This window comes from Canis lupus, chromosome 6 (assembly GCF_011100685.1).
Source record: "Canis lupus familiaris isolate Mischka breed German Shepherd chromosome 6, alternate assembly UU_Cfam_GSD_1.0, whole genome shotgun sequence".
Lineage (NCBI taxonomy): Eukaryota > Metazoa > Chordata > Mammalia > Carnivora > Canidae > Canis > Canis lupus.
Window position 1 is genome coordinate 57,760,977 of NC_049227.1, and position 25,332 is coordinate 57,786,308.

The 25,332-nt window shown below is 46.3% G+C and overlaps 2 long non-coding RNA genes across 7 annotated transcripts in view; one reads left to right on the top strand and one right to left on the bottom strand.

Moving 5' to 3' along the window:
- LOC111096400 overlaps positions 1 to 21,695 on the top strand; it is a 49,453-nt gene extending 27,758 nt beyond the window's left edge. The window contains exons 3-6 of one of the 4 annotated variants that reach the window (XR_005361252.1): positions 7,051 to 7,110; positions 10,104 to 10,167; positions 15,630 to 15,736; positions 18,784 to 21,695. This is a non-coding gene — a long non-coding RNA (uncharacterized LOC111096400). Of the gene's footprint in view, positions 1 to 5,955; positions 6,201 to 7,050; positions 7,111 to 10,103; positions 10,168 to 15,629; positions 15,737 to 18,783 lie in introns of those variants that run through there. The other 3 variants (XR_005361254.1, XR_005361253.1, XR_005361251.1) reach the window with 3 other exon arrangements.
- Positions 3,984 to 5,912, bottom strand: LOC111096399. 3 transcript variants are annotated; one of them, XR_005361257.1, is made up of 3 exons: positions 5,677 to 5,912; positions 5,009 to 5,126; positions 3,984 to 4,117 (listed from the first exon to the last, which is right to left on the bottom strand). It is a non-coding gene; the product is annotated as an uncharacterized LOC111096399 (long non-coding RNA). The 3 variants fall into 3 exon arrangements; XR_005361256.1 differs by having other exon boundaries at positions 3,984 to 4,176; XR_005361255.1 differs by lacking the exon at positions 3,984 to 4,117 and having other exon boundaries at positions 4,981 to 5,126; positions 5,677 to 5,910.
- Positions 21,696 to 25,332: the final 3,637 nt, after the last annotated feature.

Consider the following 25,332-nt stretch of genomic DNA (forward strand, 5'->3'; position numbering starts at 1 on the left):
AAAGGATATGGCTTGAGAAATATATTTCTTGGTACTAAGAGAGGAATAGAGCCAGTAGAGGAATAGCTAAGTTAACACTTTAGGGCTGTGTCACTTTGGATGCGTTTTCAACTGTAAGTGACAAATTTCTGACTCATTTGTATTAAATAATACATATAGCATGACGGTGCAGGCCCAGGTTTGGTTAATTTAGTGAACCAATAATGTCAGCAAGGACCCAGATTCTTCACACCTTCTGGCTTTGCCTTCCTACGTATATTGGCATGGTGGTTAGGCCAGCTCCCCTCGCGGCTGTGGAATAACGAGACATGGCAACCAGGGAAGAGGAGCCTGTCTTCTAGTGGGTATCTCTATTTAAGAGAGGGGAAACTCTTTCCAGAAATCTCCACCTACAGATTCCCTTATGTCTTATTGGGGTGAGGGTGGGGGATTACGTCACACGGCCATATCTAAACCAATCGCAGACTGGAGGTAGCCCAATCACAGTCCAAACCCTGTGTTTGGATATGGAATTAACTTTCTTTGAAGCCCGTGGCTATGTAAGGAGTTGGAGATGAGCAAATTCGGGGTGATTTTGGAAAGGAGGAAGGGAGCTGTTGGTCGTCACCAACGATGTCTCTCACAAGGGCTGAGTGGCCTCTGAGCTATACAAGGTCCCAGGTGGCACACACAATTTACTGAATTTTTTAATATGGTTCCTAACTGTGAAAGGAAGTCATGCTCCTATGTACATGTGTGTTATTAATTTGATTCTTTTATCAGCTGGTCAGTGCATGTCTTCAAATAATGTCCAAGAAAAGACCATGGGCTGATCTATTTTCTGAGTCCTTGACTATCTGCAGGTGTTCTTCTATTGCCTTTATCATTGATGACATAGTTAGATGTAAAATTATAGATCATAATCCTTCCCCATCAAAAGTTTATAGATGTGGTTGTGTTGTTTTCCAGTAGTTAGCATTGAAGAGCAGTCAGAGATTGGACTAATTATTCTCCTTTATAATTAAATTATTATTATTTTTAAACCTGAGTTCTGAAGGATTCTTTATCTTTTCAATTTAAAAATGTGCTCAAGATACACCTAGATGTGGGTCATTTTTAAAAAATTTTATCTAGGGTATAATGAGTCCCATCAGTCTGCATACTCAAAGGATTTTCATCACAAGAAAGCAATTTTTAATTATGTTGGATTTGTCTCAGTTTCTCCTGTTCTTATTGTGCTTATGAGGTGGAATCATGTTTCTGTCCTCTCTCCACCATTATTTCTTCATTCTGTTCCATATCATAGAATATCTCGGATATGATCTTCAGAACATTCACTCACTTTTACACAAGATGAGTGCTGCTCTTTATTCATTCCAATTGAATTTCATGCTATATTTTTTGATATGAAACTTATGATTTCGGTATTGTTAATATTCTTAATTATCTCGCCTATCTCTCCCTGCTATTCATCTCACTCCATTGTCTTTGCATCCCATTCTTTTCTCTGTGACTATATGGCACCTCTTCCTAGAAGCTGTGTCTTCTTACATCTTTCTGAGGATATTACACAGTTTTCTAAAAATGTTTGCTGGTTCTCTGCAGGAGGTCATTTTCAGAGGAATGTTCCTCATCTGGTCTTCTGTGTAATTGTTTTTCGTGTTTCCAATGACAGTTTTTCTGATTACTCATTTTTGAATGAAAAGACAAAAAACTAGTTTCGGATTCACCCACAGACAGGGTGTGTAGATTTTATCTGGTCCTGTTGATTGGACACTTGGGTAATGATGGAATCTTCTCAGATTTATAGTTTGATGAGAATAGGTGTCTGCCCAATTCTGATCATTCAGCTAGCATTTAACTAGCATTCCTATAGCATGGCTCTGCTGTGCCGAGTTCCTTCCTCCAGGTCTTGTTCTATGATGTCCTCCTCACTGTGTATAGCTACGGAGCATTCTTTCCATACTCAGCAACAGCATTTTATTTCTGGGGCTATTCCTTCGAGAATCCAATGCACCTGGCATCCCCCCACCCCCACCCCATCTCATATACTTCCTGAATTAGTCTCTGAATGAATGTTGAAAGATGAAGATGGCAAAAAATATTTGTATCAACTCAAAATCTAACATCTACATGGTAAAGGGATAACTACCAAGTTTCTTGTGGTGTAGACTCCAGGTCTCTGAGTAGGGGAATAGAGTAGTCAGGAGGAACAAAACTTCTTTCCACTTTCTTTTAAAAGGTCAGAGAGCCTCTATTTTTTTCTTTTCTTTTTTAAGATTTTATTTATATATTCATGAGAGACACACAGAGAGGGGCAGAGACACAGGCAGAGGGAGAAGCAGGTTCCTCATGGGGGAGGCTGATGCAAGACTCGATCCCAGGACCCTGGGATCACAACCTGAGCCAAAAGCAGACATTCAACGACTATGCCACCCAGGCTTCCTAAGCCTCTATTTCTTGAGAAAAGGCAAGACTGTTAGCCAAGTGTTTTTTCCTGCTCATTTAAAAAAATGTAAGTAAAAATTCCTTTTAGATTTTAGCAAGTGGTTTTATTATGTTGGTCTTAGCTTTTGGTGGTAAATGGGATTTTTATATTTGTGTCTTCCTGGGTACTTTAGAAAAAACTTAGGCAAGTTTCTACCAGGGCAGTGAGTCTGGTGCTGTTTAAAATTAGAAGTAAAAAACAAATGTTTTAGTTGACCCAAACTGAGTATAAGCCAATAATGTACTTGGCTGCTAAAAAAGAGGGGGGCGGGTGACAGCTATCTTAATACACAAACCAAGGTTCGAAGTATTCTCACTGCATTCTCTCAGATGTAACTGGGAGTTTGGGGTCCACTTATGGCCCCTATTATTAATGAAACTGTGAAGCGTTCTTGATAACTAAGAGCAAGTTCACACACAGATAACTAGGATGCTAGAAGTCTGTGTATCATGTTGATGGAGTAGAGTTAGTTAACTTTTAAAAAGAAATGATGTGGGCAGGGAATGGACTGACCTGATAACTGGGATAAAATATTCGAACGGAGGTCATGAGAAAGGGATTGTATTTATTCTGCTTTGCCCGGAAGAGCAGAACAAGGATCACTTGGAGAAAGCTACCAAAAGGTGGATTTGGGATCCCTGGGTGGCGCAGCGCTTTGGCACCTGCCTTTGGCCCAGGGCGTGATCCTGGAGACCCGGGGTCGAATCCCACGTCAGGCTCCCGGTGCATGGAGCCTGCTTCTCCCTCTGCCTGTGTCTCTGGCTCTCTCTCTCTCTCTCTCTCTCTGTGACTATCATAAATAAATAAATAAATAAATAAATAAATAAATAAATAAATAAACAAACCAAAGGTGAATTTGGCTCAAGGTACAGTTGGCTGGTGGTGGAGTGGGCACCTCATAAACAAGACTGTAAACTGCCTGGCTCTTTCCAGAAGATCCTGGTCAAGAAGATCCTGGCTGATCACCTACCAAGGAAGCTGTGAGAGAAATTCTGATGTTGAGTCAGAAGTTGGGTGATCCTGTGATCCACAGTTGAATGATCTTGGTTTTAGAGTTTCCTCCTTGAGGTTTGTGTCTTTAAGGTTAGACGAATGACTTGATTTCTCCCCCAAGGAACTCGCTGAACAGTGAGACCTCGGCTGCTCCCGACTGGAGCCCGTGCAGATAGAGGCGGCCCCCGGGAGGCGGGTTCACTCCGGCTTGGGCCCGACGGTCCGGTCCCCACCCCATAGCGGCCCACACTGCTTCAGAGGCAGAGCAGGGACGGGAATGGGAGCAACAGGTGGCGGACACGTAGTCCTCACCGCGGCCCCAGGAGGCTGCGTCCCAAGGAACCCGAGACCAAAAGGGACCAGACAACTTGCCAAGAACAAGACGACATTGATTCGTGGAGCCAGCGGGGGCCCGCGGCTCGGTGTGACAGCGCTCATGGAGCTCGTGGAGCTGAATTCGCATTTTCTAACGATGCACTTAGTCACCCTTGACATGGCAGACATACAGGACATACAGGACATACAGAATAAAAACAGCTATTTTTATTTGGTCTTGGAGTGACTGGGGGGGGCGGGGACAGCGGCCCGGGGCGCTCCGGCTCCATAGGCGAGTCAGGGCTCGGGCCCTGGCCTGACTCCGCAGCTCACGCCGACCTCCTGGGGAGCAGAAGCACCTCTGTCCTGTTACTGGGGGTTGCTTTGTTGCTTTTGTGCTCCTGAAAAAGGCAGGAGCGCGGACGGCGTGACCGAGCCCATTTCCCGAGGCCCCGCCCCCCGCCTGCAGGTGCCGCGGCTCGGTCCACGGGCGAGCCCCCCCCCGCCCCCCGCGCCCCGCCTGCTGCTGCCCGGGGGGCCGCTGCCGTCAGCGTGGGCAAGGCTGGAGCTCGTCTTTTCCTTTCCTCTTACAAACAAGACCGCCTCCCGTGGCCGTGCTGTTGGGCTCCCGGTCCCAGCTGCGTCAGGAGTCGGTTCCCGGAAAGCGGCCCAAGCAGGGGCTCTCCACCGCGTCCCGTAATGGCAGGGTTCACGTCATTTTCCATTGGTTTTGGACCGTGATGCACAGTCCTTTGGGGATGTTCTCAAGTTCAGGCTCCTTCAGAGCCAGGAGAGAAAAGCCCAACAGCAAAACAAGTGGAAAGTAAGAGAATACTGGCCACGTGGCCCTGAGTCTCCTCTGAAATGCCTGCTCGTTTCTGTGTTTTGTTTCTGGAAGGTTATAAAGGGTCTTCCTAATGCTGGGTCTAATGTTTCCCCCGCCCCGCCCCCGCCCCCGCTATCAATCCTCCTGGCCTGTCTTTGAATGTTGAACACCGCTGACCACGTCTTTTCTGCTTGAGGCTGCTTCTCCCTTGATCTCCGTAACTGTTTCCTTGCCCACCCCTCTTCTTTCCGTAGCTGAGCTGAGCATCCCGCCTCTGTATCCCCTTTGCCCTGCCATTCCCTTTCAAACTGCTGTTCCTCAGGGGGCCTCTGTGGTGAACCAATCTTCAATAACAAATAGTTCCAAAAATCATAATGGCTCGATCATGAAAGAAGTTAATTTCTTACTCATGTATTGGTACACAGTGGCTTTTCCTGTTGGCAGGTGGATTTCTTCCACCTGAGGCACCAGACTCCTCGCTCTATGGCTCCACCATCCCCCTAGACTCGAGGGCCTCACTGTTACCTGTATCCCGCCAGACAAAAAAAAAGGAAGAGAAAAATGGAGACGGCATATCTGATTTAAGGCTTTGGGCTGGAAGTGGGGCACCTGGGTGGCTCAGTTGGTTGAGTGTCTGACCAGCTTGCGTCATGGTCTCCGGGTCCTGGGATCCAGCCACATGGTGAGCCCCACATTGGGCTCCCTGCTCAGCGGGCAGTCTGCTTCTTTCTCTCCCTCTGTCCCTCCTCCCACTTGTGCTCTCTGTCTCTCCCACAAATAAATAAATTCTTAAAAAAAAAAAAAAAAAAGACTTTGGCCTGGAAGTGACAGACATCAATCACTTCTGCTCATTCTCCATAGGAGAGAACTAGTCATGTGGCCCCTTCTGGATGCAAGGAGGGCTGGAAAATACGGTTCATGGCTAGGAAGCTGCTTCCCCAGCAACAAGTCTATCCCATGGTCGGGAAGGTGGACTTTGGTATGCAGCTGGCCCTCTCTGCCACAGCCTTGGAGTTCTCTCACCAGACTGACCCTTGGTGACCTACTCATCCATTTCTGTCATTTCCTTCTTTACCTCAGGATTCATGACTCTGAAGTCTCCATCTCCCCATCTTTCCCCATCCAAAGCTGGCTCATTCTGGCCCTCCCCAGTTCTGTCAGTGGATCACCATTCTTCTGGCATCATCCATAATCCTTGCTTTTCCTCTGGGCTCCCAACCAGTGCCTTCCTGAGTCCTTGCTCATTCGTCCTTTCTCCTGACTTCAGCCCCCTACTTCTCTGATCTCTTTAGAATGCTTTTGACAGGCTAATCTTTCTAGAACACTTTTATTATGTCACTGCCAAAAATTCTCTTTAAGAACCTATGATTCCTTGTTGCCACTTTAGAACCATGAAGCAGTTTTAAATAGCAACAGCCTATAAATAAGACAGCTTATTAGGCAAAACAGTTATTTTTTTTAATCTACAGGGCAAGTCGAGTTCAGAGTGATGAGGTATAACAACTGACAGACAAGGAAGCAAGAAATCGTAATTCCATCTTACCTTTTACCTCTAACCAGATCTCTGAGACTCCATTTTCATTTTGTAAAACTAAGAAGGTAGTATTTTTCCTATTTGAAATCCATGCACAGACAATCTCTTCTGGTTCCTTCCAGTACAAGGATCAATGATTCTAAAAATGCAAACCCCCTCCCTGCCTACTTTTTTAGGACCCTCCATTGTTTTTTTTTTTTTTTTTAAGATTTTATTTATTTGTTCATGAGAGACACAGAGAGAGAGGCAGAGACATAGGCAGAGGGAGAAGCAGACTCTCTGCCGAGGAGCCTGATGAGGAACTCGAACCCAGGACTTTGAGATCACGTCCTGAGCCAAAGGCAGATACTCAACCACTGAGCCACCCACTCACACCTTCCTAAATGCTTTCTCTATTCCGTCAACCTGTTTCCTCTCTGTGTCCCAGACATGCTGAGCGTAGCCTGGGCCCGCATGAGTGCCGTGCTGCTTCCCCTGCCCAGGATCTCTTCCCCCTGCTCTCTGCCCATCGAAGGCCCACCTGTTCCGTAGGCACTGCCAGGAGCCGGCCTGGGCCATCTTGGAGGATTTGAGGCATTTAGAAGGACACGGCCACCCCACCTGACCTTGCCGCTTAGGAGCTCTGTGACCTCAGTAACACATGTAAATTTTGCTTTGTAAGATGCCCTCTCTATATAATTTAGCCCTCTGATTGTTTCGTGAGTTAGTTTTGTTTCCCCAGGTAACTGGCTGGCTGGTTGATGATTGATCGATGGATTGATTGACTTCATCAGTCAACAAGCCTCGGCATAAGTTTGAACCACGTGAAGTTGCTGATAAATTTGACTGCTTTTGACCTACAAAGAAATGGCAATTTCCTATGTAAACCTAATAAGTATTCTAAAAATATTTTGTTATTCTTTCCACTCAACTTAGTCCAATTCTCCAACGCAGGGGAATCCAACATCTGGGATAAGAGTCAAAATTCTGGTGGAGGTAATTGTTACTTTTTTTTTTTTTGCTGATCATTTTCTGTGCTGTGATTTGGGGGGGAAGAGCTGCCCCCAGAGGAGTGGTACATTGTGTCTCTCTCTGAGGTGGGGCTATGCTTTCATGTGCGCTAGACCAAAGGCCTGTGGGATCTGTAAGGACAGATTTGAGGCCCAAGTCTTGGCCACTGGCCCTTCCTACCTTAACTTTTCATAAAGGAATTAGAGTCACTGAGTGAAGACCTTAGGAACCCAGGTCCTTTCCTTGTTTCCTGTTGGTCCCTAGGATTCAGCGCTCTTTAGAAATTAATAACACAGTCACTCTGCAGCACATGAAGGGTTTTGGCAGGGGAGATAGCATGAGTTTTGGAATCAAATCCTATCTCTGCCACTTATTAGCAATATAAACTTGGACAAGTTACTTAATTTCTTGAACCCTCAATCATGTTATCTGGAAGAGGGGGATGAAAAATGCTTGACCAATCTTTTTGGTTTAGAACCCCTTCAGATGTTTTATCTAAAATGCTTGCCCTTTTTACTGCAACAGCCCAAGGCTAGTGACTAGTTCAAGACCTGGGCTCGCTCTTTTCCTCTTATCCAAGTACTCATGCTCCCCACCTTCCTGGGCTCCTCCTGCACAAAAAATACTAAAATGAGATTTCAACATAACATTGGGTTTTTTTATTATATGATTGTTTATTACATGGAGCAAATCAAGTTCTAGAATCATATTGGGAAAGGCTACTTACCAGCCAGAGTCAACAGCGACAGCCTGACCTGTTTCTATACGTGATAATTATTCAGTGAAAATTTGTAAATGTCGGGCAGCCCGGGTGGCTCAGTGGTTTAGCGCTGCCTTCATCCCAGGGCATGATCCTGGGGACCCGGGATTGAGTCCCACGTGGGGCTCCCTGCATGGAGCCTGCTTCTCCCTCTTTGTCTCTGCCTCTCTCTCTCTCTCTCTCTCTCTCTCTGTGTGTGTCTCTCATTAATAAATAAATAAAATCTTTAAAAATTTTTTTGTAAATATCTATTATTTCACAAATGAAGCATAGAAGCTGTGGCTATTCTTCACATACTAGAGACAGGAAGCTGAGGAGCAGAAGTGTGCATGGAAGCAGAAGCTTCCATGGGTCAAGTGTGGGGGTCTCCTGAATCCCAGGCTGGGATGCTGACCGCAGGCCATCCTCCTCCCATGGTGCATGGCCTCCAGACTCCCTGGACATTGGCCCTCCCCCTCACTCCCTCATGCCATCGCTTGCCCTGGCAGAGAACACTGCCAAGTTGTGCTTTTGCAGAGGAGGGAAGGCTATGATTTATCTGTTCAAGCACTCCTTCATTCATCCTGATCTTGTTGTTGTTTGGCAGAGCCAGAAAGTAGGGCAAGTCCAGGGTGTCACTGGCATCTCAAGCCTCTGGGATTTCCTTGTGGGCCTCGGAGCTGAGAGATCCCAGAAAGTCTAAAGCTTTTCTACCATTTGCCTGTAACTGAGTTTGATGACATGGGTTTCTTCTAGGTCCCCCAGATGCTTAGAGTGGGTCCAACTTACACTGGAAAGGATCCAGCAGGATCCCAGACTGATCCACACCCATAATTCCCGGAGCTAAGTGACTCAGGGTTTCAGAAGATACCTCTGTGCTAACTCACACATCCTCCCTCCCTCCAACCCCTGCCCTGCTCCATGAGGAAAGTGTATTACACATGAAGGGCTGTGTCACCTGTGGGCTGGGAACAAGTTCTAGGCCTTCCCATCCAGCTTTCACTTAAATCCTGGGGTTCACAATGCAAGCTGGCATTCTGTTACCCCGTTTCCAGCCAGAGTATAATGACATCACCACAATCCATGAAGACTCCTTAGTGGGTCATGATGTCCTTGGCCACTCTCTCTCCTTAGCCACTTTTAAATGTATTAACTAAAGGAGAGAAGAAGCGTTGATGGTATATATGGAATGTGGGGTAAAGAAGGGTATCTACACAGCCCAGGGGCTGACCTGCAGGAGCCTGTGGACTTGGCTCTCAGTCACACATTGAACAGGTGTGCACACAGCGACCTCAGTCCAAGGGTCTTTCTGGGGCCAGTCTCTATGCTCCAGACCTTTAAGCTGAGCCCTGTTCCAGTCCACCAGTGACACAGCCCCTGGTGAAACAGCCTACTCCCCTGGGGGTGATTTCGCACTGAGGAATCTTCTGAAGCCTTGAGTCAAAAGTCACTGCCTCAGCCACAGGCATCTCAGAAGACGAGCTTCTGGTTTCAGCTGAGCACAGGCTGTGGACACCGAGAACAAGCGTGTTACCCAGACAAGGGGAGGGCCCTCTGTTCAGAAACGTGCTGACAGTAACAGACATCCCTGCTGCAACTTTTTAAGTGGAAGAGCAAATGCCGTGTGCGCAGAACCCTGGCAGTTTGATGATTTCCAAAGTTACTGTTATTTATATATATTTACATATACATTTATATATAGTTTACATATACGTTTTGCATGTTCTGAGGTGGATGCTGCAGGGCACAAGTTTTGGAAACAGGCACAAAACTTTTAAGCAGCTTCTCATCTTTCATGTACATGTGCCTACCTTTGGCTCACAATGTATGTTTACTGCTAGATTTTTGTTATATTAATAAACCACAAGTTGATGTAAATGTCCATTTACAGAAGAACGATTAGGTAAATTGTTATGCAATGGGATAATCTCTAGCCATTAAAAATCAGACTAATGACATAAAGAAGTACTTAAGATATCTTGCTAAGTAAGAAGAAAAAGACTAAAATATTATATGAATTGCATTTTGAACCCCTCCCCACATAAAACCAACAGAGAGCAATGTATAACATGGATACATTTTTATATACTGAAAAATACTAACCTGATATATGCCAAGATTTATGTAGTTATGTCTCCTCTTATGTTTTTCTACAGTGGTTATGTATTAATCTTATAATTAAAAAATGTTATTGCTTTCTAAAAAGGACACTTAGAAATTGTTTATTTTGGAAACTTAGGGGGAAGACTCTGGATCTTCTACCAACATACGCAAACTGTGCACTGAAGTCAAGTGCTGATGACGTGAGTTGAGTCCAGGGGATGCAGGCCAAGGATTGTCGGTCACAGCTGCAAACTTCCCCTTCATATCCTTGAGCTGATTAGTCCCCAGATCAACCAATAAAGTCAAGTCATATGCTTTGTTCATAAAGGCAGCATAACTCACATTCTTTGTTTTTAAAAAGATGTTACTTATTTATTGGAGAGAGACAGGGAGAGTGAGCACAAGCAGGGGGACGGAGAGAGGGACAAGCAGACCCCCCCACTGAGCACGGAGCCCAACGTGGGGCTGGATCCCAGGACTCTGGGATCATGACGGAGCTGAAGGCAGTCACTTAACTTACTGAGCCTCTGTAACTCAAATTCTTTCTTTTTTGTTTTAAGGATTATCATTTCTTAATGTAAATTCAATTAATTAACATATAGTGTAGTATTAGTTTTAGAGATACAGTTCAGTGACTCATTAGTCTTATATAACACCCAGTTTTCATTACGTCATGTGCCCTCCTTAATGCCCATCACCCAGTTACCTCATCCTCCCCACTCCCTCCCCTCCAGCAACCCTCAGTTTGTTACCTAGGATTAAGAGTCTCAAAATAAAAAATAAAATAATTAAAAAAAAATAAAAGTCTACTGGCTGCCTGGGTGGCTCAGTCAGTTCAGTGTCTGCCTTTGGCTCAGGTCATGATCTCAGCGTCCTGGGATTGAGTCCTGCATCCAGCTTCCTGCTTGGCAGGGAATCTGCTTCTCCCTGTACCCCTCCTCTCTTCTTGTGATCTCTCTCTCAAATAAATAAGTAAAATCATTTAAAAAACCAGAGTCTCTATGGTCTGTCTCCCTCTCTGATTTCTTCTTGTTTTATTTTTCCCTCCCTTCCCCTATGATACCTATTTTGGTATGTGAGTGGAATTATTTGATAATTGTCTTTTTCTGATTGATTTTTTTCACTTAGCATAATACCCTCTAGTTCCATCCATGTCATTGCAAATGGCAAGATTTCTTTCTTTCTTTCTTTCTTTCTTTCTTTCTTTCTTTCTTTCTTTCTTTCTTTCTTTCTTCTTTCTTTTCTTTCTTTCTTTCTTTCTTTCTTTCTTTCTTTCTTTCTTTCTTCTTTCTTTCTTTCTTTCTTTCTTTCTTTCTTTCTTTCTTTCTTTCTCTCTTTTTTTTATGGCTGAGTAGTAGTCCATTGTATATAAATACCACCTCTTCTTCATCCATTCATCTGTCAATGGACATCTGGACATCTGGGCTGTTTCCATAGTTTGGCTATTGAGGACATTGCTGCTATAAACATTGGGGTGCAGGTGCCCCTTCTGATCACTACATCTGTATCTTTGGGGTAAATACCTGGTAGTGCAATTGCTGGATCATAGGGTGGCCCTATTTTCAACTTTTTGGAGGACCCTCCACACTGTTTTCCAGAGTGGTTGCACCAGCTTGCATTCCCACTGGCAGTGTAAGAGTGTTCCCCTTTCTCCACATCCTCGCCAATATTTGTTGTTTCCTGACTTGTTAATTTTAGCCATTCTGACCTGTGTGAGATGGTATCTCATTGTGGTCTTGATTTGTAGTTCCCTGTTGCTGAGTAATGTTGAGCGTTTTTTTTTCATGTGTCTGTTGGCCACGTCTATGTCTTTTTTGGAGAAATGTCTCGCATCTCACATTCTTAACCTGCACTGTAGCGCAGCCAGTCCTGTGAGGGGCTGCTTCCCTGCCATGCTGCCCCTCTCTGCCTGGAGCTGGTCCACATTTGGGGATAAGCAGGCAGAACCTGCTCAGGAACTCCAGCACCTGCTGGTAGCCGAGCTCTGCTTGCCCACATTTGTACCCTTAGAGCAAAAGGTCCTGTTTATCCTCACTCAAACACCCTAACCAAATGAACCCCAAGAGCAAGCTGGAAGGGTAAAAGGAGTCACAAGATGGCAACATGTGGCTAAAGGTTTCGGAAAAGGTGGGATGGCAAGGTGCCTTGCGAGCAGGAGGGGAGAGATGTGGGGTTGCTGCTGGTTGTTTTCATGGTGTCCCAGGTATCTCTCACATCAGCTGAAAGCTCTTCTGATCCATTGACCACATGCTGGCCATAGTAAAAATCCCACTCCTTTGCCCTCCTAAAGGGATAAATCATATGGTCCCATCCCTTTTGAATGTCTTGGTGTCTGAAGGATTTGACCCTCTGAGTGACTTATGGAATTTGACTTTTGAGAGTCTAGAGGGCACATGAGTAGTGCAGGTGCTAAGTGAAGGTAACAAAAGCAAAAAAAAAAAAATATGCCACTTATTCATTCATCCATTTGTTCATCTAATGCATATTGGTTGTATAGCACTATGTGCTCTTGGGTTACAGCAGGGAACATGGCAGATGAGGACCTCATTCTCGTGGAACTGGCATTCCAGGATGATGCGAGAGAGATAATAAGTAGGCCAATAATAAATTATAGTGGTAAGTGTAATAAGGAAACTATCCCATCAAGATGTGATAGAGAATACCTGAGGGCAGGGGTGCATGGTTCCTGTAGAACACCCACAATGTTCATCAGCGGCCTCGGAAGGGAGAGAGTGAAATGATTCTCAGTAAACTGTGAGAGTGTCCTTTTGTTGGGTGTGTATATGTGATAATTTAGCCTAAGATCACTTAGACCTTTAGCCTAAGTTTTTATTATCCTTAAATTTGTCTCACTTAATGGTAGGGAGGACTCCTGGGGTCGATTTACATGTGGGCCTTTCAGAGAATGGAAGGAGATCGAAGAAGCATCAGAGTCCCATTCAGAGGGAGAAGAAAGCAGGGATCAGCCACGATTATGTCCTATGCCCCCATTCCCCTGCCTCAGAGCCCAGCTGGATGAACTGCTGTCTGAGCTTTCTGCGGAGAGACTATAGACTTCTATCACTGAGGACTCGAAGAGACACAGGGCCACAAGCCGTTCTGATTGTGTATGGCTGTATGGCTGTGCGTCCAGTATAATAAACGCTCAACCATGCTAATTATCATACTACTTTTTAAATGACAAAATATGAGACAGAATTGGGGAGAGCATTCCATTCAAAAGTGGCCAGTGTGGAGGTTCCTGGGCATCTGGAAGGCCTGAAGCTCTGGGAGGGTCCAGGGCCTCTTCACACTGTGCAGACATCAGCCTTCTCACAGGAAAGCCACTCTAAGAAGACAAGACAGGATGGCATCCAGGGGCAGGATGGGGGCCTTCCCCGAAGGTGGGAAGAGGAAGAAAAGAAGCTATAGGAGGAAAGGAAAGAGGAGCTTCCTTTTCCTTTCAGTCCTTTGTTGTTGTTTTTTTATTTTAATTTTTTTTAGAGAGATTGAGAGCGAGTGTGAGTAGGGGAGGGGCAGAGGGAGAGGGAGATAGAGAATCTCAAGCAGGCTTTATACTCAGCACGTAGCCAGATGTGGGCCTCTAACCCGTGACCTTGAGATTGCTACCCTGAGATCACAGCCCTAAGATCATGACCTGAGCCAAATCAAGAGTCAGATGCTTAACCACCTGAGCCACCCCATGCCTTCCTTTCAATCCTTCCTATTCATCAGTAAGCTGAAAGCAGAGTGCTGGTAGGACACGTGCAAAGCAAAATGGGAAATAAAAACAATTGTGTTAGTTTTGTGCAGTATCCTACTGCTCAGTAAGAAGGAGGTACATAGGCGTACACAAGCTATGAAATACAAACTGCATAACCTCAGTGATTCTACATGAGTTAAATGCTTTATTTTTGTATATAAAACAGGCATTGTGCAATATAGAGATCATGGTAAAATCCATGCTAATAATAATGTTAATTTTTTTTTATCTGGAATGCTCTATAGCAAATAAAAAACACCTTGGTGAACAGAGACCACAGATGAAATGAACAAGGTTTATATTTTACTACTTTCAAAGGCATTGTTTTTTCTCTGCTTTTTAAGTGACATTTTCATCTTGTACTGGGGCCCACAAATTAGGGAACTGGCCCTGGCAGGGAGTCTATGTACATGTTGCAGGTTTAAAAAAATTTGTCTGTGTCACCATCTTTGGACCCCAGGGGAACCCTCGGACCCTTTCTCACCTCCTCCCACCCAGGAAAGAGATGCTCGACCTCCTGATGGAGCAAAGATGCAGTGGGGCTGGGTTGTCAGAGGGACCCTCAATGGGGAAACAGCCTCCCCCCTTTGTTTATCTTTCCTTTCCTCAAGAATGGGAACATCTAGAGGGCTAAGATGAAGGTGCCATTCACCCTCAGCCAGATTTTCACTAAGGCTCTAGATCTCTCTGTAGCCTGCAAAAAAACCTGGCTCCTCCTAGCTCATCTGAAGACCATCTGGGGGCTTGTGGCCAAAGACAGTTATCAAGAATATAATTTTTTCCCACGTGTGTATTTGTATGGATAGGTGTCTGTGTGAATCTCCTTTAAGGCTTATCTCAGTAGTGGAGGCTCAAAGATGTGAGGTTCTGAGTTGGGACCCTCAGCCAGCACCTCGGTGCCAACCGTGGGGTCAGCTCTCAGAATCCATCTCCCTCCTGGGAGTCTGTGGGGTGGGCTGCGGGAATGGTAAGGGGCTCGGGGTGGGGGGGGGCAGCACTGGAAGGATGGCCCTGCCCCGGAGAGCACCTCCTCCCTCTTTATTCCCCCTCCAGCCCCCCTCCAGGCAGGCAGGATGTGGGGACGTGAGCTGCCCTACTGCTAACAAGTGAGTGAGGACAGGGGAATCAATCACTGCCGCCAGCTGGGTGACACCACCGCAGGCCTCCTGTCAGCACCCTGGCCTCCCTCCTACCTGGGCCTGGCAGTGGGGAGTCTGGAGGGTCCTAAGCCAGTGAGATGTGTGCCAAGGCAGGCCCTTTCCAAGGCTGCAAACTGCTCCCAGGGGTTGAGCACACTGGGGGTTTGTTTGCGCTGCTTTGCCTACTCCAAAGAATCAACCTCAGCAAACAAACCCTTACAGAAGACCGAGCTCCTGGGAGAGAAAGGAGCTGGTTAGAAATGCAGCACCTCGGCTTCATTCCAACTGGCCCTTGCAGGTTTATCTTTCTATGGTGCCATTTTTTGGTCAATGGGAAATCAAGGACTATTAATTCAACGTCTATTATGTACCTGTTCTGTAAAAGAAGAGGCTATTCCAGGAGATGAGAGAGACCAAGAGAAGAAAACCCAGGGAACATTTGAGTGGCGGGAAAGTTTAGCCAGCATTTAAGAAAATGAATAGTACAATTAGTTAGAAAGGATAAGGGGTTCTGGAGCTTGGACTTTAATTTCTTGGGCAAATGGGAACCATGAAAAGTTTTTTGGCCGCAGTCAGTTGCTTTTGAGGTATGACATCCATGCGGTAAACTTCATCCTTTTTGGCATTCTGACATTTGCAAATGCATATAGTCATGTAAATACCACCGCAACCAAGCTACAGAACATTCTCATCATTCCACAAAATTTTCTTGTCTTTTTGCAGGAAACCCTTCCCCCATACTAGCCCCTTATAAGCACTAATGTGTTTTCTGTCTTTGTAGTTTTTCCTTTTCCAGATTGTCTTATACATGGAATCATACAACAAGTAGCTTCCTGAGTCCAGCTTCTCTTACCTGGAATACCACACCTGAGATTCATCCAGGTTTTTGTAAGTCAATAGTTTGTTCCTTTCTTTGCTCACCATTATTCTGTTGTGTAGACGTGACACAGGGAGTTCAGCCACTCATCAATTGAAGGACTTCTGGGTTATTTCCATGTTGTGGTGGTTATGCATAGACTCACTAACAGCAGTCGTGCACAGGTTTTTGTGTGAACGAATTTTCAGTTCATTTGGGCAAATGTAAGAGTAAGATTGCTATGTCAAATATAGTGTGTATTTATCTTTATTTAAAAGACAACCTTGCCAAACTATTTTCCAAAGTAGCTGTAATATCTTGGTTTCTCCCCAGCAGAGTATGGGAGTTCCAGTTATCGTGCATCCTCACCAGCACTTGGTATTGCATTTTTATTTTTAAGTCTTCAAATAGGTACATTAAAGGTTGTGGTTTTAAAGTGCATTTCCCTAATGACTAATGCTGTCTTTCCATGGGTTCATTTGCCTTTCGTATATGTTCAGGTGAAAGATCTGTTCAAGTCCATTCAAGTGACATGATCATAGTTTTGCAGGAGGAAGATTGTCCTGGGAGCAGGGCACAGCCTTGCTGCAGGACCAGTGTGCCTGCATTTCCCATGAGCTTGTTAGGAATGCAGCACCTTGGCTGCATTCCTACAGGATCTCCGGTTGGCTTGTATGCATGTTAAACTTTGAGAAGTGCTACTGTATAAGAATAATTGGAGGACAGGAAAAAAAATGTAGAGATTAATTGTTGTAATACAGAGAAGTGAGAGAGGCTGAGCAATCAGAAGGTCAAGGAAGTAAGAGTCTACATATCTCCTGCTGACCTGCTCCGGAAACCCAGCTCAGAGTTTGAGTTCCTGGGTTGCACTGCTGGATGTAGGCCCATGTGCTAGCAGTGAGGGCCTTCACAGGGAAGCATTCCCTGGAAGGGCCAGACACCCCCATTAGGGCCTCCAGTCACAGCTGGTGGGACCAGAGCGTAGGGAAACCTGTAAGGCCAAACGGCAGTTATTCCAGCCAATACCGACAGTGCCTGTGTCGGCACTGGATAAGAGCAGAGCACATGGATAAGGCTCTGCCCTCCGCCGAAAGTTCATGGTCTAGATGAGGGGACAGACACAGTTGCTGCTCAGTAGGGATGAGTGTCACAACAGAGATCTCTATAAAGTTCTGTGGAGTCTCACCCTCAGCACAGCCCCGCGAGGTGGGGACTGTTATGAGCCTCATTTTATGGGAAAGTATCTACAGGCATAGGGGATTCAGGAACTCACCCTAGCTCTCATAGCCCAATTCCCACTTGGTCTGGCTCCAAAGCTTGTGTTCTTAACTGACCATGCGCTAATGAGCCAGGGGCTGTGCAAGAGAACCCTGCGGAGAATGATGCAGAAACCAGTGTTCCTGGCCCAAACAGCTCCCAGTCCTTGACTCAGCCCTAACTTCGCCCAGAAGGAGGGAAGACGTTGAACAGATGTCTAGACAAAGCCTTCTAGTTCCCCATGGAAGATTCAGGCGTAGGCTGGAGGCACAGGGCTTCCTTGTTTGCTGCCGAGCTGCCCTCCTTGGTCAAGCCTCTATGGTCATCCTCTGCTCCCGCCACCACCTTTCACTGCAGGCAGAGCTGCACAGTGTCAGAAGCTTGGCTCTCCTAAGATCCCACATAACTGTGGATTTCTCCTCTATCTAAGGAGATAAAGCCAAAGACAGGCTTTTGCTATTTCTCAGCCTCCCCTGACAGCATGGAGGCCTGTGCATTGTAAAGATTTCCAAATAGCAGCTCTGCTATAGTTTTTGAAAGTAAACCTGGCAATGTGGGTGGACGTGACCCTCAGGATATCTTTGTAAAGCCCTCATGCCCCCTTGACCCATTAGTTGAACTTTGTAAGCTCCCTGAGTGCAAGGACAGAAATCCCTTTAGGTTCCTCTCTCAGTGCTTTCACGCTGTGCCCGCCTAAGACAGACGTGCGAGGAATGTTGGCTGTGCTGACCACCTTAGGGTGCTGGAGCGTGGGGAGGCTGTGGTTCAGAGGAGTGAGGCGCACAGCCTCTGGAGCCAGGCTGCCAGGCTGAAACTTTTTTTTTTTTTTTTTAAGATTTGGTTTATTTATTCATGAGAGAGAGAGAGAGAGAAAGAGAGAGAGAGGAGCAGAGACATAGGCAGAGAGAGAGAAACAGGCTTCATGCAGGGAGCCTGATGTGGGATTTGATCCTGAGACTCCAGGATCACACCCTGAGCCAAAGGCAGGTGCTCAACCGCCGAGCCACCCAGGTGTCCCAGCCAGGCTGAATCTTGTCCTTGCCCTTTACTAGCTGTGTGATGTTAGGCAAGTAACTTAACGTCTCTGGGCCTGAATTGTTCCTCTTAAGATGCAGAGTCCCTCCCTCTTAGAGATGTTGTGAGGCTTAAATGAGTTGTTACAAGTAAAGTCCCTAGAAAAGGAGCCCATGGTAAGCACAAATAATAAGCGTAGTGGAAGCCAGCCGTCTTTGGAATTAGACCTGGTTTGAAATTTCAGCTCTGTTCCTTTCTTTGTTTATAATTTCAAGCAGATTACTGAGCCTGAATTTTAGCCTCGACCTCTGAAAGATGAGGACAAGAGCTTCATGGGAGGTTGAGAGAGAGGATGAAAAGCTGGCCCAGTACCTTCCCGGAGTAAGACTGTGGCAATCACTTGGGTTCTTGTTTCATTCTCTGCCTGAATGGAGGGTGAGAAGTCATGGCCACTCTCTTGTTGGCCTGGTGAGGTGCCCTTAGCTCCGTCCAGGATGGAATCATGATGCGACTGGGGGTTGTGGGCAACTAGGCAGCCGGGCCGTCCAGAGAGAACCTAACACTCCTAGGGCAGAGCTCGCAAGACCAATTCAGTGGGAGGCCTGGAGAAAGACGAGCAAGATAACTCTGCCCCAGAAAGTAAATGCAGAAATTGTGGCAGCTGCACAACCCCGAGGGAGCAGCCAAGAGAAGGCTGGATGGATGCCGGGTGGCCTCCCTGCTGTGGTCACCCAGCACCTCTGTGCATCTCTGCCCTTGGCAATCTGCTGGCAGCAGCTCACTCACTACCCGTTTCCATGTTTTTCAGGCTCCATACAGACAAATCTGTGCCCTTTGCAGAGCTCATGGACAAAGTCAGAGAGTTCCAGGAAAGTGGAGTCCAGAATAAGGATGAGGAGATAAGAGCAAACATCTGGCAAAGATCAGTGGAGAAACCCTGACTCTTGGTGTAAATACCGCCCAGGGTGGCCAAGGACACGGTCTCCCGGGTTGTTGTGCAGTTGGCCATGGGTGGGTGGTCTGATGAGGCCTCTTACCACCTTAGTCTTCTGATGCACTGCCACTGTCACCATAGCAGTGGGGTCCTATCACCCTTCTGGAGACAGTCATTGGAAGCCCCTGAAGGCAGGGTGTATGGGACTGAGGGGGTGGGAGCTGACTCCAGAGAGGCGGGCAGGGCGGGATCCAAGAGGGTCTTGACGGCAGAGCCAAGAAACCCGGCTTGCATTCTGGGGGCGACAGTCAGCCAGTGATGGACCTGAAGCAGGGAAGCTGAATGATTTGATGGCTGTTTTAGAAACTCCTTTCATGGCTGTGTGGAGGATAAGCTTCTCTAGAAGATAAAACATTGGCTTATTTTTTTTCTTAAATATGCGATGTATTCTAAGCAAAGCCTAAATCACCGACTTTGCTTTTTTCCATGTAGTTTTTATTTGATCTTTTTAAAAAGTTTACAGGAAACTTTTATTATCATAAGCCTTTGATGGTGCCACCATGTGAAACAGGCAGAGAGAAATAAAGCAAAAAAAAAAAAAAAAGAAAGAAAGAAAGAAAGAAAGAAAGAAAGAAAGAAAGAAAGAAAGAAAGAAAAGAAAAGAAATAAAGCAACCTTGCCAAACTCATAAGTGGGTTGGGGCACAACCAGGAAGGATTTCACACAGTCTGGATTCTCAGGATTGTGCTCTCAGGAGATCCTGTGGCCATCCACCCACGCCACCAGGTTCACACTTACCCTCCTAAAAAGTGACTTGGGACTTGAGCACACCCAAGCTCTGGAAATGTGGCTCTGAGTCCAAGTCTCACATTAGACATTTGCAGATCACTGCCTCAGTTTCCTTCTGTGTCCCTGGGTTCCCGTTGTTCATGTTTCTCAGGGAGTCTCCTCCCAGTTCCTTCACTGTATTATAAGTGTAAACACAGTAACAAAGTTGGCCCTCAGCCCAGTGTGGGTCCTCAGGAAATGTGAGTGGTAAACAACTGTTGAACAGAGAAGTCGGTGCTGACTGCCTTCTCCTCTGGGACTGCCAGTGCAGGTCTCCCTTTACCATGAAAATTGGCCTCAGCCCCATGAGTCTGGCAGCAGCGTCATAACTGGCTCAGAGCTGAGGTTCTGCTTTGAGGTCCACCCACAGCTTCTGTGTCCAGAACACACCCAACAGGAAAGATCTGTATATAAGGGATGTTCATGAAACTGCATTTATGGTGTACCGTGGATTTCACAGAAATGCTTCTGTAATTTGAAGTGGAAAATGGTGTGCCATATGCCACTTGAACTAACCGGTCTCGAGCTCTATCCGTGGTATTCCTGCAGGTAACCTAATGCATCGCTGTGCTTTATACAAAAGGCTTCTGATTTTTGCAATGACAAGCAGATGTGCCTCTGGACAGTCTTGTACAGAATATGCTGCAATCCTGTATCGTACTTCGCTTCCAGTCTATACCTCATGCACCTACCCTTGAGGCCTCGGAGGAAAGAAAAGCAGGTGAAAACCCTCAGGTCACACACGTAAACAAAGTTTGAGGTTTTTAAACAGTATGTTGCTGGACTCAAATTGGACTTTAGGCTAAGGGGAATGAGCAGTGCCTTTAACCACAACCCGAGGCTTCCAAAGAAAAGTAAGGCGGGCTTGAAAGGAATCAAGCTGCAGGCAGGTTAGGACTTTTCCCAAAAAGAAAAAAAAAAAAGGAAATCTGTAGTTTTTGAAGCAACAACTAGTGACATATTCCCAGTTAGTTTAATAAAAGCACGTTTAAACCAATCTCAGAGACAGGCTTAAAACACATCCTCACCAGAAAGCAGAGATGGGCGTGGGGAAAGGTGGAGGTCACTTGATTTTCCCTCACAGAATGCAGTGTGGCCCCAACAGGATACAGCATTTCCCTGGTTCTGAATAAAGCCCTGAGCAGCACAGCTGGTGCCATATTTCACGATGACGCCATCTGGGCTCTGTTCTTAATGCTCAACACCCTCATTTTCTCTAAATGAAACACTAACCTGGAACCAGACAGAGTTTACAGGAAGACTCACAGTCTGCTCAGTCCTCAGTGGGAGGGGGTGGCAAATAGTGACTACAGGTGGCAAAAATCCGGGTGGGAGAAACACCCTCATGTGTACCTTTCAGAAGTCTGAATGTCACATCCATATTATACTACAAGCCTCTCCTCTATCTTGAATTTTTAAAAGCCTCTGAGGCCATCTTTATATTTCCAACCTGTCACTCACGTGTTTTGTTTCACTATCGGATGTCTCTATTATTAAATGGTCATTTCTTAGCTTCGTTTCAATTTTTCCATTTTACCCCAAGCCCCCTTCTCCAGGCCAGGCAAGGACCCCAAATCATCAATTATTATCTCAGGGAATTCTGGAAAAGCTTAGAATAATATCCCTTACGATCACTTTCTAGAAACAACATTTAACAGCAAGTCTGAATATTTCTTCCTTTTGCCACAAGAAAAAAATAATTCACTGGAGAAATCACGTTGCCGATGAAACTGCAAAGAGTGCACAAAGTCAAATGTCCCCCATAAATCTTACAGCTGGAGAAATGAGAACAGCTTCCCTAAAAAAGGGATGAGGCTAAAGGGAATTGTGTTATCATGTTGAGCCATGTTTATAAGATTCAAGTTTAGGGTGAACATAGTGATCAGGATAAAACCAGCTTGCTAACTTTGTTTTTACATGTATTTGAAAAAGTCAAATAAAGAAAAACTAAAAATTTAGAGAGGGCTGGAAGAGTGGTTTTTTTTTTTAAAGAATGGTTTTCTTTGCCCAAATTTCTAATAGTTAGAACTTATTAAGTTGTGAAATTGATGTCTGAAAAGTTACATGTTAGTTTAAATCAGGCTTGATTTGTGCAATGTCTTTACCAACTTTTTATAAGTACCTGTTCTTCCCCCCATTTATCATTGTATCATAGGCATTTTTCCATGTTATAATCTTCTTTCCTAATTAGCTTTTAATTTAGACATTAATATTCCCAACCACTAAATGTACAATACATTTATTATTCTTTTTGGTTTCTTCTAATTTCTATTATAAATAGTGCTGTAATGAACATTTTTAGGGACTTTAGCTTATACCTCTAGAAATAGAAATAATAATGGATTAAATAGTATGTACATCTACATGTGTCTGGATATAGTTTGCTATATAGTTTTTCAAGAAGATTATACGTAGTTATCCAGTCATTAGTAATGAATGAGAAACTTGTTCTTATCAGGGTATTAAGATGGAAAATTTGCTCATTAACAGCAAGGTCATTTACCTGGAAGCTTTAAAATTTTTAGGAAGTCAAACACGGCCATCTTTGTCTCTGCTTTCTTAAACTGCTTTTTGCTTAGAAAGTTGTAACCTTTCTCCTTCAAGAGCATTGGATTTGCAAATGTAGGGAGGGCAGGATGCTGGCTGAAGCTGCACCCCAGAATAACTACATCAAAACATCTGGAACTGGATCCTGGGGCCCAGGTGATTGCTATGTGCATCCAAGTCTACCATTGGGATAGAAGGTGAGGATCAAAGTCTGCTTTGAAAGGGCCAAATAAGAAAAGGTATTTGAGGGACATAGAGGCAACAGCTTCCCTTTCGTGAAGTTTGATAGAAGACCAAGAGATGAGGAAGGTGGCTTGAAGAAGCAGCAGTGTCAAAGAAAGGTACTTTTAACAAGAACCAGGTGAGCTGCATATGTTTGAAGGCAGAGGAAGGATTCCATGGAAAGGGAGAGAATGATGTGAAAAGCTGAGAGAAAGATGAAGAAAGCAGGAATGACGGCAGGATGTTGTCCTAGGGAGAGGAGTCCGCATAAGTTAAAGGGAAATTATTCCTGCTGAAAGAGATGTGAAGGAGAGAGTGTGGGGGAAATGCAAGGACATTTTGAGGTGTGGAAGTTTGTGTCAGCTGGCCCTGATCTTTCTAGAGGTACAAGAAACTCCGGGGAGTGGGGTCAGAGCATTGAACCACTGTGGACAACCACTGCAGATGGAGAAGGCCAAAGAGGAAGTAAAAGCACCTCGTACTAGGTGCGGCCAATTTGGTCCACTGGTCAACAACATTCCTGATGAAAGTCCCTATTGAGAAGGGACAAAAAAACTAATGACTAAAATTAGGGTTGGAGATTATTAGCTCCCATCTATTGCATTATCCCTGCAAGTGTGTGCCTCTGAGCTGGCTGTATACATAGTGTCAGCCAGGGTTCAGTCAGAAAAGCCAAGCCACCATGCAACATATATAATGATATTTCTTAAAATGTGGGTTAGAACTGAAGCAGCCGTGGGACCTGGTGGAGAAGTCTTCCTAAGACTGTTGCCTCTGCACGTGGCATTGGGATTGAAGTCACTGTAGGGCAGCAAGGGATGAGAATGGGATATGTAGTGAGGGAGAGCAAAGGCAAACTGGAACTCCTGAGGACAGCTAGTGCCCACATTTGTGTCCCTGCTTCCGGCTATGAGGCTGTGGGTGACCTACAAAGGCAGCTGGTGCCCTTGTCAGGCCTGCATGAGTACCTAGCCCAGGACCTGAGGGAGATGGTGCCCCTTGTCAGCAAAGTAGGCCAGCAGAGGCCTGACGACACATGGGAGCTGCTGGGGTGCCTGGTGCCACCAGAGGCCTTGGGAGCATGGAAACAGCTGCCTCATTGTTGTCTGCCAACTGTCATCAGACCCAGACGGTAGGGAGGCAGTGAGTTCTGGGAAACTTGACTTCAGTGTGCTGACACCTTACAACCTTACCATATATACACAGTCCATGTTCCGAAGGTGTTTTTTTTTTTTTTTTTTTTTTTTTTTTTTTTTAGAGAGAGAATGGGGAAGGGGCAGAGGGAGGGAGAGAGAGAGAAAATCTCAAGCAGACTCTCCACTGAGTGCAGAGCCTGATGCAGGCCCTGATCTCAGAACCCTGCGATCTTGGCCTGAGCTGAAATCAAGAGTCCACTGACTTAGCAGACTGAGCCACCCAGGCGCTCCCAGAAGTGTTTTAAAGCCCTCCACAGGCCCATGCAGGAATCTGAGACATAAAGTAGACTGCAAGCAACATTTGGGTTTTATAAGAGCAGAAACACCAGCCCAAAGGTTATAATTTGGACCCAAAGTCACATCTGGGGTTTCCACTGGAATGATGACATTTAAAACTTACTCTTCTGCTCCGACCCAGGAGGAAAGGCCCCCTCTCCGCCGGCCGCGGCCTGCGCGCCAGCGAATCTCTTAGCAGCACCGCTTGGGTCATTGCAGCAGGGAGCTTGGGGCCCGGGGCATCCCCAGGGTTTTAAGAAATGTGGCCTTGAGTGAGCTGGCTCTCATCTCGGCCCCCTGGAGCCACCTGGGGGGAGGGGGTCTTGCACCGGCGCTCGCCCCTCTGCACGCGGGGGCATCGGGTGGGAGCAGCGGCCGCGCACCTGCAGCCCCGGCAGCGCCCCGGATCCCCCTACAGAGGCTCACGCAGCTGCGGTCCAGCGAGGTCCGGCTCGACCGCCCCGTGTGCGCATCGCGGCCTGGGGCCTCCTGCGGGCGGGGGCAGGCGGGCTGAGGAGCTAAGGCCCCCGGGTCTGGGGGGCCCCCGGGTCTGCTCTGGCGTGGGCCGGCCTGCTTCCACCACGTGGCCTAGCCCCCCGCAGGAAAGCTCAGGTGGCCCGGAGGGGGGACGCCTGGCCAGACGCACACCTCGTTACAACACACGTGCGACCAGGCTACGGTGCAGAGAGAGCCGTTTAATAGGGCCTGGGCTGGAAGGATTTCGGAAAATGTTCTTGGAACCGTTGAAAGGCTGGCTTCCCAAGGCCTTGCTCCAGCTCTCCGTTTCTTTCCTCCTCCTGGGCTGGCTTGTCCTTCTTCCCTCTTCTCTGTGCTTCATCCTCATTCCAGAAGGGTAAGCAGCCCCGTGTTTCCTGGGCCCAGGCCTGCGGTGGGAGCTGGGGCTACTGAGAAGACCGGGGCCAGAGCAGGGGCCAGGCTGTCGGTGGAGCTCTGCACCCAGAGAGAAGGCGGGGCTCCTGGTGGTCCCCTTTGTTCTTGAGTTCTCCATGCTCTGCCCAAATGTCCTCTTTCCATACCTTTTGCTGCCACTAGATTGTCTGAAGAAAGGGAGAGCCTGGAAGCTGCTATAAACCTTGAAGTCGTGCTCCTGATGGACATCTCTGGGCCCCATCTCCCGGGTAAAGAAATCATCCTCGGATGCCAAACTCTCTAACTTCCCGACTCCCCAGAGGCACCCAGAGTAAAGTTTCAGACACCTAATCACTGGCCGACTTTTAATTAAGGCCTCTCAGCTGTGCTGGCCTGTTAAAATTTCTGCAATTCTCTTAAAACACGAACACTTCACTTTCAAGGCTCTTTCCTGGTATTCACAGTTTTCTGGGCCTCTTGTGCT